The 22,316-nt window shown below is 37.6% G+C and overlaps 1 non-coding gene across 1 annotated transcript; it reads left to right on the plus strand.

The window, feature by feature from the left end:
- The first annotated feature begins 8,423 nt into the window (after positions 1–8,423).
- Positions 8,424–8,527, plus strand: LOC148569031 (small nucleolar RNA R71). Its single transcript, XR_015881708.1, has one exon. It is a non-coding gene; the product is annotated as a small nucleolar RNA R71 (small nucleolar RNA).
- The last annotated feature ends 13,789 nt before the right edge of the window (positions 8,528–22,316 follow it).

Below are 22,316 nucleotides of genomic sequence, written 5' to 3' on the forward strand. Positions count from 1 at the left end.
GCTCATTTTTTGAGGTGGAAAGAATTTGGCCAGGAAAGCACTAACCAGCTTTTCCCAAGAGTTCAGGCTTTCCTTGGGTTGTGAATCCAACCATGTTCTAGCTCTGTCTCTTACAGCAAAAGGGAAAAGCATAAGCCTGTAGACCTCGAGATCAACTCCATTGGTCTTGACAGTGTCACAGATTTGCAAGAATTCAGCTAAGAACTGATGGGGATCTTCCAATGGAAGTCCATGAAACTTGCAATTCTGTTGCATTAGAGAAACTAATTGAGGCTTAAGCTCAAAGTTGTTTGCTCCAATGGCAGGAATTGATATGCTTCTTCCATAGAAGTTAGAAGAGGGTGCAATAAAGTCACCAAGCATCTTCCTTGCATCTCCACCATTGTTATTGGGTTCAGCCATGTCTCCTTCTTTTTCGAAAATTTCTGTCAGGTCCTCTCCAGAGGGTTGTGCTTTAACTTCTCTTAGTTTCCTCTTAAGAGTCCTTTCAGGTTCAGGATCATCTTCAACAAGAATGTTCTTATCCTTGCTCCTACTCATATGAAAAAGAAGAGAACAGAAAAGAATAGGAATCCTTTATGTCACAGTATAGAGATTCCTTTATGTGAGTAGAAGAAAAGAAAAGAAGAGTAGAAGAATGAGAAGAGAATAATTCAAACACAGAGAGGGGGAGAGGGTTCGAATTATAAGAAGAAGAGAAGAGTGTTAGTAAATAAATAAATAAATAAATAGAAAGAGGTGAGAGAGAGAAGAATTCGAAATTTAAATTAAAATAAAAAAATATTTTTGTTTTTATTTTAATTATTAGTTGGTATTCGAAAATTAAAAAAAGGAATAAAATAAAATTGAATTTTTAAACAATTAGTTAATTAAAAAAGAAATTTTAAAAAAGAGGGGAGGAATTTTCGAAAATTAGAGAGAGAAAAGTAGTTAGGTGGTTTTGAAAAAGATATGATTGAAATAGAAAACTTTTTAAAATCAAACAAAAAGTTAAGTGGTTAATTGAAAAAGATTTTGAAAATCAATTTTGAAAAGATAAGAAGTTAGAAAAGATTTTGAAATTAAGTTTTGAAAAAGATATGATTGGAATTTATTTTGAAAAATATTTGAAAAAGAAATTTAAAAATATTTGATTTTGAAATTAAAGTTGATTACTTGACTAACAAGAAACTAAAAGATATGATTTTAAAATTTAAAGATTGAAACTTTTCTTAAAAGGCAAGTAACAACTTGAAATTTTTTAATCAATCACATTAATTATTAGCATTAACTTCGAAAATATGAAATAAAAATGAGAAAAGATTTTGAAAGTTAATTTTTAAAAGATTTCGAAAATAAAGTAAAAATGAAAAAGATTTGATTTTTGAAAAAGATTTTGAAAAGATAGAATTTTTAAATTGAAAATTTTGACTTGACTAATAAGAAACAACTAAATTTTAAAAATTTTTGACTAAGTCAAACCAAATTTTCGAAATTTATGAGAAGAATAAGGGAAAGATATTTTTTTTATTTTTGAATTTTTAATGAGAAGAGAGAAAACATCAAAATGACTCAAACACATGAAAATTCAAGATCAAAACACATGATGTATGCAAGAACACTTTGAATGCCAAGATGAACACCAAGAACACTTTGAATGTCAAGATGAACTCCAAGAACTTATTTTTGAAAATTTTTAAGAAAAGACACACATGCAAGACACCAAACTTAGAAATTTTCAATGTTTAGACATTAACAAATTGAAAATGCATATGAAAAACAAGAAAAGACACAACATGAAAATGCAAAGATCGAACAAAGAAGATCATCAAGAACAACTTGAAGATCATGAAGAACACATTCATGAATTTTCGAAAATTTTTAGGAAATTAAAAAGATGCAATTGACACCAAACTTAAAAATTGACACTAGACTCAAACAAGAAACATCAAATTATTTTTGGTTTTTATGATTTTATTAAAATGTTTTTGGTATTTTTCGAAAATTAATTGAAAAAAAATAAGGATTTCAAATTTTCTAATTAGAATTCCAGGAATCATGCAATGTTAGCCTAAAACTCCGGTCCAGGAATTAGACATGGCTTACTAGCCAACCAAGCTTTCAGTGAAAGCTCCGGTCCAAAACACTAGACATGGCCAATGGCCAGCCAAGCTTCAGCATGACATTCAACAGCAAGATTGATACAAATCAACAAGCTCTTGTGATGATAAGTTGAAACATCGGTCCAAAAGATTAGACATGGCTTCACAGCCAGCCAGACTTCAACAGATCATCATGAAACTCTAGAATTCATTCTTAAAAATTCTGAAGTCATAGAATAATTTTGTTTTTGAAAATTTTTTGAAAATAAAAAGAATAAAAACAAAAACTTAAAATTAAAATAAAATTACCTAATCTGAGCAACAAGATGAACCGTCAGTTGTCCAAACTAGAACAATCCCCGGCAACGGCGCCAAAAACTTGGCGCACGAAATTGTGATCTCAGTAACGGCGCCAAAAACTTGGTACGCAAAATCATAATCTCAATTCTTCTTCACAACTTCGCACAACTAACCAGCAAGTGCACTAGGTCGTCCAAGTAATAAACCTTACGTGAGTAAGGGTCGATCCCACGGAGATTGTCGGCTTGAAGCAAGCTATGGTCATCTTGCAAATCTCAGTCAGGCAGATTCAAATGGTTATGGGATTTTGATAATTAAAAGATAAATAGAACATAAAATAAGATAGAGATACTTATGTAATTCATTGGTGAGAATTTCAGATAAGCGTATGGAGGTGCTTTGTCCCTTCTAAATCTCTGCTTTCCTACTTCCTTCATTCAATCACTCATACTCCTTTCCATGGCAAGCTGTATGTTGGGTATCACCATTGTCAAAGGCTACTTCCCGTCCTCTTAGTGAAAATGGTCCAAATGCGCTGTCACCGCACGGCTAATCATCTGTCGGTTCTCACTCATGTTGGAATAGGATCCATTGATCCTTTTGCGTCTATCACTACGCCCAACACTCGCGAGTTTAAAGCTCGTCATAGTCATCCCTTCCCAGATCCTACTCGGAATACCACAGACAAGGTTTAGACTTTCCGGATCTCAGGAATGGCCGCCAATAATTCTAGCCTATACCACGAAGACTCTGATCTCACGGAATAGAAGGCTCGGTTGTCAGGCGAGGTAACCATGCATCGTGAACCAGGAGGCTAAGAGATACACACTCAAGCTATTGCAAATAGAACGGAAGTGGTTTTCAGGCACGCGTTTATAGGTGAGAATGGTGATGAGTGTCACGGATCATCACATTCATCAGGTTGAAGTGCGAGTGAATATCTTGGAATAAGAATAAGCTTGAATTGAATAGAAAAACAGTAGTACTTTGCATTAATTCATGAGGAACAGCAGAGCTCCACACCTTAATCTATGGGGTGTAGAAACTCCACCATTGAGAAATACATAAGTGAAAGTGGTCCAGGCATGGCCGAATGGCCAGCCCCCTAAATGTGATCAAGAGATCAAAAGTGATACAATGATAGTCTCGAAAATGATCAAAAGATGTGAAATAAATCACTAAAAGTAGTTTTTATACTAAAGTAGTCACTAGGGTTTACAGAAAATGAGTAACTAAGTGCAGATAGTGCGGAAATCCACTTACGGGGCCCACTTGGTGTGTGCTTGGGCTGAGCATTGAGCTTTACACATGTAAAGACTTCTCCTGGAGTTAAACACCAGGTTGCAGCCTATTTGTGGCGTTTAACTCTGGTTTGTAACCTGTTTCTGACGTTTAACTTCAAAATAGGGCAAGAAGTTGGCGTTTGAATGCCAGTTTGCGTTGTCGAAACTCGGGCAAAGTATGGACTATTATATATTTCTGGAAAGCCCTGGATGTCTACTTTCCAACGCAATTGATAGCGCGCCAATTGGGTTTCTGTAGCTCCAGAAAATCTATTCCGAGTGCAGGGAGGTCAGAATCCAACTGCATCTGCAGTCCTTTTTCAGCCTCTGAATCAGATTTTTGCTCAGGTCCCTCAATTTCAGCCAGAAAATACCTGAAATCACAGAAAAACACACAAACTCATATTAAAGTCCAGAAATGTGAATTTTGCATAAAAACTAATAAAAACATAATAAAAACTAACTAAAACATACTGAAAACTATGTAAAAACAATGCCAAAAAGCGTATAAATTATCCGCTCATCACAACACCAAACTTAAATTGTTGCTTGTCCCCAAGTAACTGAAAATCAAATAGGATAAAAAGAAGATAATATACTATAAATCCCAAAATATCAATGAAACTTAGCTCCAATTAGATGAGCGGGACTAGTAGCTTTTCTCCTCTAAACAGTTTCGGCATCTCACTTTATCCTTTGAAGTTCAGAATGGTCGGCATCTATAGGAACTCAGAATTTAGATAGTGTTATTGATTCTCCTAGTTCAGTATGTTGATTCTTGAACACAGCTACTTTATGAGTCTTGGCCGAGGCCCTAAGCACTTTGTTTTCCAGTATTACCATCGGATACATAAATGCCACAGACACATAACTGGGTGAACCTTTTCAGATTGTGACTCAGCTTTGCTTGAGTCCCCAATTAGAGGTGTCCAGGGTTCTTAAGCACACTCTTTTTGCTTTAGATCACGACTTTAACCGCTCAGTCTCAAGCTTTTCACTTGACACCTTCACGCCACAAGCACATGGTTAGGGACAGTTTGGTTTAGCCGCTTAGGCCAGGATTTTATTCCTTTGGGCCCTCCTATCCATTAATGCTCAAAGCCTTGGATCCTTTTTACCCTTGCCTTTTAGTTTAAAGGGTTACTGGCTTTTTGCTCTTGCCTTTTGGTTTAAAGAGCTCTTGGCTTTTTCTGCTTGCTTTTTCTTTTTCTTTCTTCTTTTTTCTTTTATTTTTACCATTTTTTTTGCAAGCCTTGTTTTTCACTACTTTTTCTTGCTTCAAGAATCAATTTTATGATTTTTCATACTATCAATAACATTTCTCCTTTTTCATCATTCTTTCAAGAACCAACAATTTTAACATTCATAAACAACAAATTCAAAAGACATATGCACTGTTCAAGCATTCATTCAGAAAACAAAAAGTATTGTCACCATATCAAAATAATTAAACTAATTTCAAGGATGAATTCGAAATCATGTACTTCTTGTTCTTTTGTGATTAAAAACATTTTTCATTTAAGAGAAGTGATGGATTCATAGGACATTCATAGCTTTAAGACATAGACACTAGACACTATTGATCATGTAATAAGACACAAACATAAATAAAACATAAAGTATAATTTTTGAAAAACAGAAAGATAAGAGCAAGGAGATTAAGGAACGGGTCCACCTTAGTGATGGCGGCTAGTTCTTCCTCTTGAAGATCCAATGGAACGCTTGAGCTCCTCTATGTCTCTTCCTTGACTTTGTTGCTCCTCCCTCATAGCTGTTTGATCTTCTCTAAATTCATGGAAGAGGATGCAATGCTCTTGGTGCTCCACCCTTAGTTGTCCCATGTTGGAACTTAATTCTCCTGGGGAGGTGTTAATTTGCTCCCAATAGTTTTGTGGAGGAAAGTGCATCCCTTGAGGCATCTCAGGGATTTCATGATGAGGAATTTCCTCATGCTCTTGTTGAGGTCCATGAGTGGGCTCTCTTGTTTGCTCCATCCTTTTTTTAGTGATGGGCTTGTCCTCTTCAATGAGGATGTCTTCTTGCCTACAACTTCATAGAAGTGGTCTTGATGGACCTTTGAGATAAATCTCTCCATCTCCCATGACTCAGAGGTGGAAGCAATTGCCTTCCCTTTCCTCTTTCTTGAGGTTTCTCTGGCCTTAGGTGCCATTAATGGTTATGGAAAAACAACAAGCAATGCTTTTACCACACCAAACTTAAAAGATTTGATCGTCCTCAAGCAAAAAAAGAAAGAAAGTAGTAGAAGAAGAAGAAAATGGAGGAGATGGAGGGAGATATGTGGTTCGGCCAAGGGGTAGAAGTAGTGGTTGTAATGTGTAAAAATGAAGGAGTGGTGAGGGGTTTATATAGGGGTGGGGGGAGGGTTAGGTTTCGTGTATTAGGGTTGGGTTTGGGAGGGAAAGGATGTTGAATTTTGAGGTAGGTGGGGTTTTTGGGGAATAGTGGATGGATGTGATTGGTGAAGGGTATTTGGGGAAGAGATATGGAGGTGATTGGTAAAGGGTATTTGGGGAAGAGAGAGGGAGAGGTGGGGTAGGTGGGGATTCTGTAGGGTCCACAGATCCTGAGGGGTCAAGGACTTATCATCCCTGCTCCATTTAGGCATGTAAATGCCCTTAGAGTGCAATCCTGGCGTTTAACGCCAGACTGCTGCTTGTTTCTGGCGTTAAACGCCAGCTTTTCTCCCTTTATTGGCGTTTAACGCCAAGTTGGTGCTTGTTTCTGGCCTTAAACGCCAGACTGTAGCTTGTTTCTGGTGTTTAACGCCAGCTTGATGCTTCTTTCTGGCGTTAAACGCCAGTCTGATGCTTATTACTGGCGTTTAAACGCCAGTAAGCTCTTCCTCAAGGGTGAGCTGTTTTTAATGCTGTTTTTCATTCTGTTTTTGATTTTTTAGTTATTTTTGTGACTTCACATGATCATCAACCTAAAGAAAACATAAAATAACAATGGAAAATAAATAGATATAATTAAATAACATTGGGTTACCTCCCAATAAGCGCTTCTTTAATGTAAATAGCTTGACAGTGAGCTCTCATGGAGCCTCACAGATAATCAGAGCAAGGTTGGGGCCTCTCAACACCAAACTTAGAGTTTGGTTGTGGCCTCCCAACAGCAAACTTTGAGTTTGAATGTGGCCTTCCAACACCAAACTTAGAGTTTGAATGTGGGGTTTTGTTTGACTCTGTATTGAGAGAAGCTTTTCATGCTTTCTCTCCATGGTTATAGAAGGAGAACCTTGAGTCTTGAATACAAGGTAGTCCTCATTCAACTTAAGAACCAACTCTCCTCAGTCAACATCAATCACAGCTTTTGCTGTGGCTAGGAAGGGTCTGCCAAGGATGATGGATTCATCCTCATCCTTCCCAGTGTCTAGGATTATGAAATCAGCAGGGATGTAAAGGCCTTCAACCTTCACTAGCACGTCCTCTACTAGTCTATAAGCCTGTTTCATTGATTTGTCTGCCATTTCTAGTGAGATTCTTGCAGCTTGTACCTCAAAGATTCCCAGTTTCTCCATTACAGAGAGTGGCATGAGGTTTATCCCTGACCCCAGGTCACACAGAGCCTTCTCAAAGGTCATGGTGCCTATGGTACAAGGTATGAATAATTTTCTGGGATCCGGTTTCTTCTGAGGTAATGTCTGCCTCATTAATGCATTCAGTTCATTGGTGAACAAGGGGGTTCATCCTCCCAAGTCTTATCACCAAATAACTTGGCATTCAGCTTCATGATTGCTCCTATATATTTAGCAACTTGCTCTTCAGTGATGTCCTCATCCTCTTCAGAGGAAGAATATTCATCAGAGCTCATGAATGGCAGAAGGAGGTTCAATGGAATATCTATGGTCTCTGTATGAGTCTCAGATTCCTTTGGTTCCTCAAAGGAAAACTCCTTTCTATCCAGAGGATGTCCCATGAGGCTTTTCTCACTGGGATTCACGTCCTCCTCACTCTCTCCAGGGTCGGCCATGTTGGTCATGGTTATGGCCTTGCACTCTCTCTTGGGATTTTCTTCTGTATTGCTTGGGAGAGTACTGGGAGGAGTTTCAGTAATCTTCTTACTCAGCTGACCCACCCGTGCCTCCAAATTTCTAATGGAGAACCTTGTTTCATTCATGAAACTTAGTGTGGTCTTGGATAGATCAAAGACTATGGTTGCCAGGCTAGAATAGCTCTGTTCAGAATTCTCTGTCTGTTGCTGAGAAGATGATGGAAAAGGCTTGCTATTGCTAAACCTATTTCTTCCACCATTATTATTGAAGCCTTGTTGAGGCTTCTGTTGGTCCTTCTATGAGAAATTTGGATGATTTCTCCATGAAGGATTATAGGTGTTTCCATAGGGTTCTCCCATGTAATTCACCTCTGCCATTGCAGGATTCTCAAGATCATAAGCTTCTTCTTCAGAAGATGCTTCTTTAGTACTTTTGGATGCAGCTTGCAATTCATTCAAACTCTGAGAAATCATATTGACTTGCTGAGTCAATATTTTGTTTTGAGCCAATATGGCATTCAGAGTATCAATTTGAAGAACTCCCTTCTTCTGAGGCGTCCCATTGTTCACAGGACTCCTCTCAGAGGTGTATGTGAACTGGTTATTTGCAACCATTTCAATGAGTTCTTGAGCTTCTGCAGGGGTTTTCAGATGAAGAGATCCTCCTGCAGAATGGTCCAATGACATTTTTGACAACTCAGACAGACCATCATAGAATATACATATGATGCTCCATTCTGGAGGCATGTCAGTAGGACACCTTTTGATCAATTGCTTATATCTTTCCCATGCTTCATAGAGGGACACACCTTCCTTCTGTTTGAAGGTTTGGATTTCTACTCTAAGCTTGCTCATCTTTTGAGGTGGAAAGAATTTGGCCAGGAAAGCACTGACCAGCTTTTCCTAAGAGTTCAGGCTTTCCTTGGGTTGTGAATCCAACCATGTTCTAGCTCTGTCTCTTACAGCAAAAGGGAAAAGCATAAGCCTGTAGACCTCGGGATCAACTCCATTGGTCTTGACAGTGTCACAGATTTGCAAGAATTCAGCTAAGAACTGATGGGGATCTTCCAATGGAAGTCCATGAAACTTGCAATTCTGTTACATTAGAGAAACTAATTGAGGCTTAAGCTCAAAGTTGTTTACTCCAATGGCAGGAATTGAGATGCTTCTTCCATAGAAGTTAGAAGAGGGTGCAATAAAGTCACCAAGCATCTTCCTTGCATCTCCACCATTGTTATTGGGTTCAGCCATGTCTCCTTCTTTTTCGAAAATTTCTGTCAGGTCCTCTCCAGAGGGTTGTGCTTTAACTTCTCTTAGTTTCCTCTTAAGAGTCCTTTCAGGTTCAGGATCAGCTTCAACAAGAATGTTCTTATCCTTGCTCCTGCTCATATGAAAAAGAAGAGAACAGAAAAGAATAGAAATCCTCTATGTCACAGTATAGAGATTCCTTTATGTGAGTAGAAGAAAAGAAAAGAAGAGTAGAAGAATGAGAAGAGAATAATTCAAACACAGAGAGGGGGAGAGGGTCGAATTATAAGAAGAAGAGAAGAGTGTTAGTAAATAAATAAATAAATAGAAAGAGGTGACAGAGAGAAGAATTCGAAATTTAAATTAAAATAAAAAGAAAATATTTTTGTTTTTATTTTAATTATTAGTTGGTATTCGAAAATTATAACAAGGAATAAAATAAAATTGAATTTTAAAACAATTAGTTAATTAAAAAAGAAATTTTGAAAAAGAGGGGAGGAATTTTCGAAAATTAGAGAGAGAAAAGTAGTTAGGTGGTTTTGAAAAAGATATGATTGAAATAGAAAACTTTTTAAAATCAAACAAAAAGTTAAGTGGTTAATTGAAAAAGATTTTGAAAATCAATTTTGAAAAGATAAGAAGTTAGAAAAGATTTTGAAATTAAGTTTTGAAAAAGATATGATTGGAATTTATTTTGAAAAATATTTGAAAAAGAAATTTAAAAATATTTTATTTTGAAATTAAAGTTGATTACTTGACTAACAAGAAACTAAAAGATATGATTTTAAAATTTAAAGATTGAAACTTTTCTTAATAGGCAAGTAACAACTTGAAATTTTTTAATCAATCACATTAATTATTAGCATTAACTTCGAAAATATGAAATAAAAATGAGAAAAGATTTTGAAAGTTAATTTTTAAAAGATTTCGAAAATAAAGTAAAAATGAAAAAGATTTGATTTTTGAAAAAGATTTTGAAAAGATAGAATTTTTAAATTGAAAATTTTGACTTGACTAATAAGAAACAACTAAATTTTAAAAATTTTTTACTAAGTCAAACCAAATTTTCGAAATTTATGAGAAGAATAAGGGAAAGATATTTTTTATTTTTGAATTTTTAATGAGGAGAGAGAAAACATCAAAATGACTCAAACACATGAAAATTCAAGATCAAAACACATGATGTATGCAAGAACACTTTGAATGCTAAGATGAACACCAAGAACACTTTGAATGTCAAGATGAACTCCAAGAACTTATTTTTGAAAATTTTTAAGAAAAGACACACATGCAAGACACCAAACTTAGAAATTTTCAATGTTTAGACACTAACAAATTGAAAATGCATATGAAAAACAAGAAAAGACACAACATGAAAATGCAAAGATCGAACAAAGAAGATCATCAAGAAAAACTTGAAGATCATGAAGAACACATTCATAAATTTTTGAAAATTTTTAGGAAATTAAAAAGATGCAATTGACACCAAACTTAAAAATTGACACTAGACTCAAACAAGAAACATCAAATTATTTTTGGTTTTTATGATTTTATTAAAAACTTTTTTGTATTTTTCAAAAATTAATTGAAAAAAAATAAGGATTTCAAATTTTCTAATTAGAATTCCAGGAATCATGCAATGTTAGCCTAAAACTCCGGTCCAGGAATTAGACATGTCTTACTAGCCAACCAAGATTTCAATGAATGCTCCCGTCCAAAACACTAGACATGGCCAATGGCCAGCCAAGCTTCAGCATGACATTCAACAGCAAGATTGATACAAATCAACAAGCTCTTGTGATGATAAGTTGAAACCTCGGTCCAAAAGATTAGACATGGCTTCACAGCCAGCCAGACTTCAACAGATCATCATTAAACTTTAGAATTCATTCTTAAAAATTCTGAAGTCATAGAATATTTTTTTTTTTGAAAATTTTTCGAAAATTAAAAGAATAAAAACAAAAACTTAAAATTAAAATAAAATTACTTAATCTGAGCAACAAGATGAACCGTCAGTTGTCCAAACTCGAACAATCCCCGGCAACGGCGCCAAAAACTTGGTGCACGAAATTGTGATCTCTATAACGGCGCCAAAAACTTGGTACGCACAATCATAATCTCAATTCTTCTTCACAACTTCGCACAACTAACCAGCAAGTGCACTAGGTCGTCCAAGTAATAAACTTTACGTGAGTAAGGGTCGATCCCACGGAGATTGTCGGCTTGAAGCAAGCTATGGTCATCTTGCAAATCTCAGTCAGGCAGATTCAAATGGTTATGGGATTTTGATAATTAAAAGATAAATAGAACATAAAATAAGATAGATATACTTATGTAATTCATTGGTGAGAATTTCAGATAAGCGTATGGAGGTGCTTTGTCCCTTCTAAATCTCTGCTTTCCTACTGCCTTCATTCAATCATTCATACTCCTTTCCATGGCAAGCTGTATGTTGGGTATCACCATTGTCAATGGCTACTTTCTGTTCTCTCAGTGAAAATGGTCCAAATGCGCTGTCACCGCACGGCTAATCATCTGTCGGTTCTCACTCATGTTGGAATAGGATCCATTGATCCTTTTGCATCTATCACTACGCTCAACACTCGCGAGTTTGAAGCTCGTCACAGTCATCCCTTCCCAGATCCTACTCGAAATACCACAGACAATGTTTAGACTTTCCGGATCTCAGGAATGGCCGCCAATAATTCTAGCCTATACCACGAAGACTCTGATCTCACGGAATAGAAGGCTCAGTTATCAGGCGAGGCAACCATGCGTCGTAAACCAAGAGGCTAAGAGATACACACTCAAGCTATTGCAAATAGAACAAAAGTGGTTGTCAGGCACGCGTTCATAGGTGAGAATGGTGATGAGTGTCACGGATCATCACATTCTTCAGGTTGAAGTGCGAGTGAATATCTTGGAATAAGAATAAGCTTGAATTGAATAGAAAAATAATAGTACTTTGCATTAATTCATGAGGAACAGCAGAGCTCCACACCTTAATCTATGGGGTGTAGATACTCCACTGTTGAGAAATACATAAGTGAAAGTGGTCCAGGCATGGCCGAATGGCCAGCCCCCTAAACGTGATCAAGAGATCAAAAGTGATACAATGATAGTCTCAAAAATGATCAAAAGATGTGAAATAAATCACTAAAAGTAGTTTTTATACTAATCTAGTCACTAGGGTTTACAGAAAATGAGTAACTAAGTGCAGATAGTGCAGAAATCCACTTCCAGGGCCCACTTGGTGTGTGCTTGGGCTGAGCATTGAGCTTTACACGTGTAGAGACTTCTTCTGGAGTTAAACGCCAGGTTGCAGCCTGTTTGTGGCGTTTAACTCTGGTTTGTAACCTGTTTTTGGCGTTTAACTTCAGAATAGGGCAGGAAGTTGGCGTTTGAACGCCAGTTTGCGTCATCAAAACTCGGGCAAAGTATGGACTATTATATATTTCTGGAAAGCCCTTGATGTCTACTTTTCAACGCAATTGAGAGCGCGCCAATTGGGTTCCTGTAGCTCCAAAAAATCTATTTCGAGTGCAGGGAGGTCAGAATCCAACAACATCTGTAGTCCTTTTTTAGCCTCTGAATCAGATTTTTGCTCAGGTCCCTCAATTTCAGCCATAAAATACTTGAAATCACAGAAAAATATACAAACTCATAGTAAAGTCCAAAAATGTGAATTTTGCATAAAAACTAATAAAAACGTAGTAAAAACTAACTAAAATATACTGAAAACTATGTAAAAACAATGCCAAAAAGTGTATAAATTATCTGCTCATCACAAGCCAATAATTCGTCGTTTAATTAAAAACTACTACTCTAACTTAGCTATAACAAGATCAGATTAAAAAAAGTGATCTAAAATCCAGAAAAATGAAAAACAAAAAATTGAAAATTAAAGGATCAACCATCAGCCATAAAGACCTTCGTATACTATAAATTTGAACACAAAAACCCAATGCAAGTCAACATCTTTGATCTAAAATCACTGCAAAACCCAAAACGAGTTAGATTCATAGAATGAATAAACAAAAAAGGTGTTATTTTTCAAGCTAGCAATGATATCACTCCCTCATTTTGTTTGGAGAGATTCTTCAATGCTCTTGGAGGTTTTCCTCTATTGCTTGGAGATATGTGCTGCTGCCAACAACCACGTTTGCGGTGGCCTCTGAATCACCTCTCGCAGGAGACTCACTGACAAGTTGCATGAATCCAAATCCAAACGTCAGGATGCAGAAACGAAATCATTGAACAATAGGGCGCGGTGGAGGTGTGACGACATGATGTTAAGCATTTATCGTCGATCTAGAAATTCTCAAAATAGAATATGTTCGTTGCAAGTATAGTCTAGACCAATAATTAACGCCCAAATCAAATATTCCAATTCAAAACAAAATATAATCGAGAGTCTTTCAACCTTGGGACGTTCTCCCTAGGACGCAATTGAAAGTGTTTCTCTTTCGGTTGTGAGGAAAGGCAAAAGGGGTTTTGTAATTAAAGAACAAAAGATTAAAGAAACTAAGCAATAAAAGAACTAAACAATGATCAAAATTGGAAATTGGTGCAAGCAAGGGTAAATAGAATCAAAACTAGTGAAAATGCATGAAAGAAGCCTTGACTTGGGAATGAGAGTCCAAGGAATCCTATCATCGCCATAACCATAACTATGATAATTATGATGAGTCAATCTCGCCTAGTCAACCCCAACCATCGAGGAGTAAGTCAAGCAAGCATAATTGACCTTAATCCATAAGTCCTAGCTAACTTACCAAGCTAGTTGGTAAAAAGCTAGCGTCAATGGAAATAAGGGTCAACTAACTACCCAAGAATTACCACTAAATGTCGGACATTATGACTCTAGTATCCTAGGAACTCAAACCACAAGCCAAGGTGTGAAAATCTACTCAAAATCTAAGGTTGGCATTTTCACAAACACCTTGTGTGCATAAAAATAAAACATGGGAAATTGTAAAGGAAAATGGAAAGCAGTAACCAACTATGCACAAAATCAACAATAAACATCCAAACAAGCATAAAGAAATCATGAAATAAGAAATTCATTAATCAAAACTTCAAGAACTCAAAATTGCATATATAAACAAAGCACTTGAACCATAGGAAAATAAAAGCAACTATGATGTAATTAAAGAGAAATTAAAGAGTACTTACAATTTAAAGAAGCAAAATCTAAAGTCAAACTTGCTATAAAATGCTACAATTGAAATTGCATAAACCCTAAGAGAGCAATGCTACACTACTCCTACTCCTACTCCTATGGAAGCTTCCTAATACTAAGAAAAACTAAACTAAAACCTAATAAAAAGCTCTCCTTCATATGTGTTGAATCCACCTTATATAGCACTCCAATTTCAGCCTCAAGCCTTCAAAATTTGGGCCAAGAGACCTCCAAATCCGCGCAGCACATGTTTCATTAATGCAATCACGTGCAGGGACCTATGCGTACGCACAGGTGCGTGCGTACGCACGCGTGGAAATTCTCGCTTGTCTGCGCGCACGCAGGGTTGTGCGCACGCACACTTCACTGTGTGTGCTTTTCCTTGTTTTCTTCATATTTTCTCCCTTGTACATGCTTCCTTCCACTTTTACCCATCCATTCTTGCCTTCAAGGCCTGAAATCACTCACAAACCATATCACGGCATCAAATGACATAGAAGTGGAATTAAAAATCACTAATCTAAGCATTAAAATGCATGTTTTCACATTTAAGATCAAATTAGGGATCAAACACAAAAGTATGCTATTTTGGTGCTTAAGTGTGAGTTCATATGCTAGAATCCATCCAAATTAAGTAAAAAATATACCATCAAATATGGACTCATCAACTCCCCCACACTTAAACAATAGCATGTCCTCATGCTAAACTAACAAGGATAATGATCAAAGGGGTAATCAACTTATTGAATGCAACTATCTATATGCATGCAAGTATGTAACTACTATCTATACCTATATATCTGTCTATAGTATCTATATGAAATTGGTGAAAACAAACAATCAAATTCCCAAGTAAGTATAGACAAATAGGGCTAAGCCAAGACGTAATCCAATGCATCTAAAATCTAAAGAATTGATTTAACTCATCAAAGTGAGGCAACTTGAAAGAATACATGATAAGAAAAAATTGAAATATAGAATTGAGTAGTTGAACCCTCACTAGGTGTGTATACACTCTAATCACTCGGTGTTTAGAGTTTCAATCCCTCATGTCTCCTCTAATCATGTTTTCAAGGAATTGCTTTTCATCTAACAATCAACAACAAGTGATGCATGAATGCACTTATTATGAGGACTTAATATGGTTGTAATGGGGTTAGGATAAAGGCGGGATAGATATGGCTAAGTGGACTAAATTGGTTGAATCCTTGATTAGTTTAAGTCATCCACATCAACCTATATCAACCAAATCAAAACAAAATGCAATCCTAACCTTCCATCAATTCTTTTCACTAACACTCATGTATGCTTTTCTCACAAGAACATCACATATGCAATTCTTTATTCATTTCTTTTTCACTTTAGGGTGACTTTTGTACCCTTTTTATAATGAAGAGTATTTTTTATTTTAGAATTGCATATGGTTAAGTAGTTCATCCATGAATGTTCCTATTTTCCAAAATTTTCAATGCAATACCCTAATTCAACATTTTCATTCACCACCAATGTTTCCCAAAATTCCCCCACACTTAAATGAAACACACTCCTCAACCTAAGCTAATTAAGGATTGGTGCACGAAATTGTGATCACACTTTTCACAACTCTATACAACTAACCAGCAAGTGCACTGGGTCGTCCAAGTAATACCTTACGTGAGTAAGGGTCGATCCCATGGAGATTGTCAGCTTGAAGCAAGCTATGGTCATCTTGTAAATCTTAGTCAGGCAGATTCAATTGGTTATGAGTTGTTGATAGTTAAAAGATAAATAAAACATAAAATAAGATAAAGATACTTATGTAATTCATTGGTGGGAATTTCAGATAAGCGTTTGGAGATGCTTTGTTGCTTCTGAACCTCTGCTTTCCTATTGTCTTCTTCCAATCATGCGTGCCTCCTTCCATGGCAAGATGTATGATCTTCTAGGATGAAAAATACCAGGTACGGTTTCTGCACGGCTAATCAACTGTCAGATTTCTCGTCTCGGATGAAAAATACCAGGTACAGCTACCGCACGGCTAATCATCTGTCGGTTCTCACTAGCGTCGGAATAGGATCTCTCTATCCTTTTGCACACTGTCACTGTGCCCAACATTCGCGAGTTTGAAGCTCGGCACAGTCATCCCTTCCCAGATCCTACTCGGAATACCACAGACAAGGTTTAGACTTTCTGGATCTCAAGAATGCTGCCAATTGGTTCTAGCCTATACCATAAAGGTACTAATCTCACGGACTCGGTCCGTGTATTAGAGACCCAAGAGATTATACTCCGGCTGTCATCCAATGACTACATTGAACATCATGTAGACCGCTTGGGGTTGTTAGGCACGCGGATCTTGGCTAAGCGAGTAACGAATATAGTGAGTGATTGTCAAGGGTCACCCCTTCATTCTGATTTAACTGAATTAAGTACGAGAGTATATCTTGGAGAAGAAGTAGGCGTGAATTGAAAGAGAAACAATAGTACTTCCATTAATTCATGAAGAACAGCAGAGCTCCACACCTTAATCTATGAGGTGTAGAAACTCCTCCGTAAAAAATATATAAGAGTGAAAGGTCTAGGCATGGCCGAATGGCCAGCCTCCAATGTCTCAAGATAGATCAAAGATAAGAATACAATAGTAAAAAGTGCTATTTATACTAAACTAGTTACTAGGGATTACAGAAAATAAGTAACTAAGTGCAGATAGTGCAGAAATCCACTTCCAGGGCCCACTTGGTGTGTGCTTGGGCTGAGCATTGGAACTTTCACGTGCATAGGCCATTCTTGGAGTTAAACGCTAGCTTGGGTGCCAGTTTGGGCGTTTAACTCCAGTTCTGGTGCCAGTTCTGGCGATTTACGCCAGAAAAGAGTCTCTGGCTGGCGTTTGAACGCCAGTTTGGGCCATCAAATCTCGGGCAAAGTATGGACTATTATATATTACTGGAAAGCCCAAAATGTCTACTTTCCAACGTAATTGAGAGCGCGCCAATTGGGCTTCCTGTAGCTTTAGAAAATCCACTTCGAGTGCAGGACGGTCAGAATCCAACAGCATTAGCAGTCCTTTCTCAGCCTCTGAATCAGACTTTTGCTCAGGTCCCTCAATTTCAGCCAGAAAATACCTGAAATTAAAGAAAAACACACAAACTCATAGTAAAGTCCAAAAATGTGATTTTTGCATAAAAATTAATAAAAATATAATAAAAAGTAACTAAAATATGCTAAAAACTACCTAAAAATAATGCCAAAAAGGGTATAAATTATCCGCTCATCACAACACCAAACTTAAATTGTTGCTTGTCCCCAAGCAACTAAAAACAAAATAGGATAAAAAGAAGAGAATATACAATAAATTTCAAAATATCAATGAAGCTTAGTTCCAATTAGATGAGCGGGACTAGTAGCTTTTTGCTTCTAAACAGTTTTGGCATCTCACTTTATCCTTTGAAGTTTAGAATGATTGGCATCCATAGGAACTCAGAAATACAGATAGTGTTATTGATTCTCCTAGTTCAATATCTTGATTCTTAAACACGGCTACTTTATGAGTCTTGGCCGTGACCCTAAGCATTTTGTTTTCCAGTATTACCACCGGATACATAAATGCCACAGACACATAACTGGGTGAACCTTTTCAGATTGTGACTCAGCTTTGCTAAAGTCCCTAGTTAGAGGTACCCAGAGCTCTTAAGCACACTCTTTTTGCTTTGGACCACGACTTTAACCGCTCAATCTCAAGCTTGTCACTTGACACCTTCACACCACAAGCACATGGTTAAGGACAGCTTGATTTAGCCGCTTAGGCCAGGATTTTATTCCCTTAAGCCCTCCTATCTATTAATGCTCAAAGCCTTGGATCCTTTTTACCCTTGCTTTTTAGTTTAAAGGGTTACTGGCTTTTTTGCTCTTGCCTTTTGGTTTAAAGAGCTATTGGCTTTTTCTGCTTGCTTTTTCTTTTTCTTTCTTTTTCTTTATTTTTTTCGCCCCTTTTTTTTTTGCAAGCTTTGTGTTCTTCACTGCTTTTTCTTGCTTCAAGAATCAATTTTATGATTTTTCAGATTATCAATAATATTTCTCCTTTTCATTATTCTTTCAAGAGCCAACAATTTTAACATTCATAAACTTCACTATCAAAAATATGCATTGTTCAAGCATTCATTCAGAAAACAAAAAGTATTGCCACCACATCAAAATAATTAAACTATTTTCAAGATAGAATTTGAAATTCATGAACTTCTTTTCTTTTTTAGAAAACATTTTTCATTTAAGAAAGGTGAGCAATTCATGGAATCATTCATAGCTTTAAGATATAGACACTAGATACTAATGATCATGTAATAAAGACACAAACATAGACAAAACATAAAGCATAAAAATCGAAAAACAGAAGAATAAGAACAAGGAAATTAAAGAACGGGTCCACCTTAGTGACGGCGGCTAGTTCTTTTTCTTGAAGATCCTATGGAGTGCTTGAGCTCCTCTATGTCTCTTCCTTGCCTTTGTTGCTCCTCTCTCATGGCCTTTTGGTCCTCTCTGATTTCATGGAGGATGATGGAGTGCTCTTGGTGCTCCACTCTTAGTTGCTCCATGTTGAAACTCAATTCTCCTAAAGAGGTGTTGAGTTGCTCCCAATAGTTGTGTGGAGTGAAATGCATCCCTTGAGTATCTCAAGGATTTCTTGATGAGGAACTTCCTCATGCTCTTGTTGAGGTCCATGAGTGGGCTCTCTTATTTGCTCTATCATCTTCTTAGTGATGGGCTTGTCCCCTTCAATGAGGATGTCTTCCTCTATGACAATTCCAAATGAATTGCATAGGTGACAGATGAAATAAGGAAAGGCTAACCTTGCCAAAGTGGAGGGCTTGTCAGCCACCTTGTATAGTTCTAGAGATATGATCTCATAAACTTCTACTTCCTCTCCAATCATGATACTATAGATCATGATAGCCCGGTCCACAGTAACTTCAGATCGGTTGCTAGTAGGAATGATAGAGCGTTGGATGAACTCCAACCATCCTCTAGCCACGGGCTTAAGGTCAAGCCTTCTCAGTTGAACCAACTTGCCTTTGGAGTCTCTCTTCTATTGCACTCCTTCCACACAGATGTCCATGATGACTTGGTCCAACCTTTGATCAAAGTTGACTCTTCTAGTGAAGGGATGAGGATCTCCTCTCATTATTGGCAAGTTGAATGACAACCTTACAGTTTTCGGACTGAAATCTAAGTATTTCCCCCAAACCATTGTGAGCCAATTCTTTGGGTTCGGGTTCACACTTTGATCATGGTTCTTAGTGATCCATGCATTAGCATAGAACTCTTGAACCATTAAGATTCCGACTTGTTGGATGGGGTTGGTAAGAGCTTCCCAACCTCTTCTTCGAACCTCACATCGGATCTCTGGATATTCACTCTTTTTGAGCATGAAGGGGACCTCGGAGATCCCCTTTTTCTTGGCCACAACTTCATAGAAGTGGTCTTGATGGACTTTTGAGATGAATCTCTCCATCTCCCATGACTCGGAGGTGGAAGCAATTGCCTTCCCTTTCCTCTTTCTAGAGGTTTCTCCAGCCTTAGGTGCCATTAATGGTTATGGAAAAACAAAAAGCATAGCTTTTTCCCACACCAAACTTAAAAGGTTTGCTCGTCCTCGAGCAAAAGAAGAAAGAAAGGAGTAGAAGAAGAAGAAATAGAGGAGATAGAGGGGTGTGGTAGATTCGGCCAAGGGGGGTTTAAGTGTTTATGATGTGTGAAATTGAAGGTGGAAAGGAGGGGTATTTATAGGGTAAAAGAGAGAGGGAAGTCATGTATGAAGGGATTGGGTTTGGAAGGAAAATGGTTTGAATTTGAATGGTGAGGTAGGTGGGGTTTTATGATGGGTTTTTGGGGAATATTGGATGGATATGAGTGGTGAAGAGATGATGGAGAAGAGGGTAGGATTGGATAGATGAAGGGTATTTGGGAAATAGTATTATGGAAAGGTGTGAAGAGGAGAGAAGGAGAGGTGGGGTAGGTGGGGATCTTGTGGGGTCCACAGATTCTGAGGTGTCAAGGAATTCTGGTCCCTGCACCTTTCTGGCATTTAAACGCCCTCTGTGTGCCATTTCTAGCGTTTAACGCCATCTCTACTACCTTTTCTGGCGTTAAACGCCAGGCTGATGCCCTTTTCTGGCGTTAAACACTAGGCTGATGCCCTTTTCTGGCATTTAACGCCAACCAGACACACTTTTCTGGCGTTAAATGCCAGTCTGTCTGCCAATTCTGGCGTTTAACACCAGCCTCCAACTAGACACCCTTTTCTGGCGTTTAACGCCTAGAATGCTGCCAGACTGGGCATTAAACGGCCATTCTGCTATCCTTACTGGCGTTTAAACGCCAGTAAGCCTGTTCTCCAGGGTGTGCTATTTTGATGTTGTTTTTATTCTGCTTTAATTCTGCAGCTGTTTTTGTGATTCCACATGATCATCTACCTAAAGAAAACATAACATGACAATGGAAAACAAATGTCTATAAAAATAAATATAATTAAATAACATTGTGTTGCCTCCCAATAAGCGCTTCTTTAATGTCAATAGCTTGACAGTGAGCTCTTAGAGAGCTTCACAGAGACTCAGAGCTTAATGGTGGCCTCCCAACACCAAACTTAGAAGTTGAGTGTGGGGGCTCTGTTTGACTCTGTATTGAGAGAAGCTTTTCATGCTTCCTCTCCATGGTTACAGAAGAAGATTCTTGAGCCTTAAATACAAGGTAGTCCTCATTCAATTGAAGGACTAACTCTCCTCTGTCCACATCAATCACAGCTCTTGCTGTGGCTAGGAAGGGTCTTCCAAGGATAATAGACTAATCCTCTTACTTCCCAGTGTCTATGATTATGAAATCAGCAGGGATATACAGGCCTTCAACCTTCACTAAGACATCCTCTACAAGTCCATAAGCCTGTTTCCTTGATTTGTCTGCCATCTCTAGTGAGATTCGTGCAGCTTGTACCTCAAAGATCCCTAGTTTCTCCATTACAGAGAATGGCATGAGGTTTATACCTGACCCCAGGTCACATAGAGCCTTCTCAAAGGTCATGGTGCCTATAGTACAAGGTATTAAGAACTTTTCGGGATCCGGTTTCTTCTGAGGTAATTTCTGTTGAACCAAGGCATTCAGTTCATTGATGAGCAATGGAGGTTCATTTTCCCAAGTCTCATTACCAAATAACTTGGCATTCAACTTCATAATTGCTCCTAGATACTGAGCAACTTTCTCTTCAACAATATCTTCATCCTCTTCAGAGGAGAAATACTCATCAGAGCTCATGAATGGCAACAGTAAGTTCAGTGAAATCTCTATGGTCTCTGTATGAGCCTCAGATTCCTTTGGTTCCTCAATATGGAACTCCTTATTGGTCAGTGGACGTCCATTGAGGTCTTCCTCACTGGAAATCACTACCTCTTCCTCCTCTATAGCTTCGGGCATTTTGGGTATATTGATGGCCTTGCACTCTCTCTTTGGATTCTCTTTTGTATTGCTTGGGAGAGTACTAGGAGGGATTTCAGTAACTCTTTTACTCAGCTGACCCACTTGTGCCTCCAAGTTTCTGATGGAGGACCTTGTTTCAGTCATGAAACTGAGAGTGGTCTTAGATAGATCAGAGACTATGGTTGCTAAGTCAGAGAGGCTCTGCTTAGAATTCTCTGTCTGTTGCTAAGAAGATGATGGAAAAGGTTTACTATTGCCAAATTTATTTCTCCCACCATTATTATTATTGAAGCCTTGTTGAGGCTTCTGTTGATCCTTCCATGAGAAATTAGGATGATTCTTCCATAAAGGATTATAGGTGTTTCCATAGGATTCTCCCATGTAATTCACCTCTTCCATTCTAGGATTCTCAGGGTCATAAGCTTCTCCTTCAGAGGAAGCTTCTTTAGTACTGCCGGATGCAGCTTGCATTCCAGTCAAATTTTGAGAAATCATATTGACTTGCTGAGTCAATATTTGATTCTAAGCCAATATGGCATTTAGAGTATCAATCTCAAGAACTCCTTTCTTCTAAGTCATCCCATTATTCACAGGATTTCTTTCAAAAGTGTACATGAATTGGTTATTTGCAACCATGTCAATGAGTTCCTGGGCTTCTGCAGGCGTTTTCTTCAGATGAAGAGATCAACCAACAGAGTGGTCCAATGACATCTTGGACAATTCAGACAAACCATCATAGAATATACATAAGATGCTCCATTATGA

Source organism: Arachis ipaensis, chromosome B4 (genome assembly GCF_059453495.1).
Source record: "Arachis ipaensis isolate K30076 ecotype BB chromosome B4, ASM5945349v1, whole genome shotgun sequence".
NCBI lineage: Eukaryota > Viridiplantae > Streptophyta > Magnoliopsida > Fabales > Fabaceae > Arachis > Arachis ipaensis.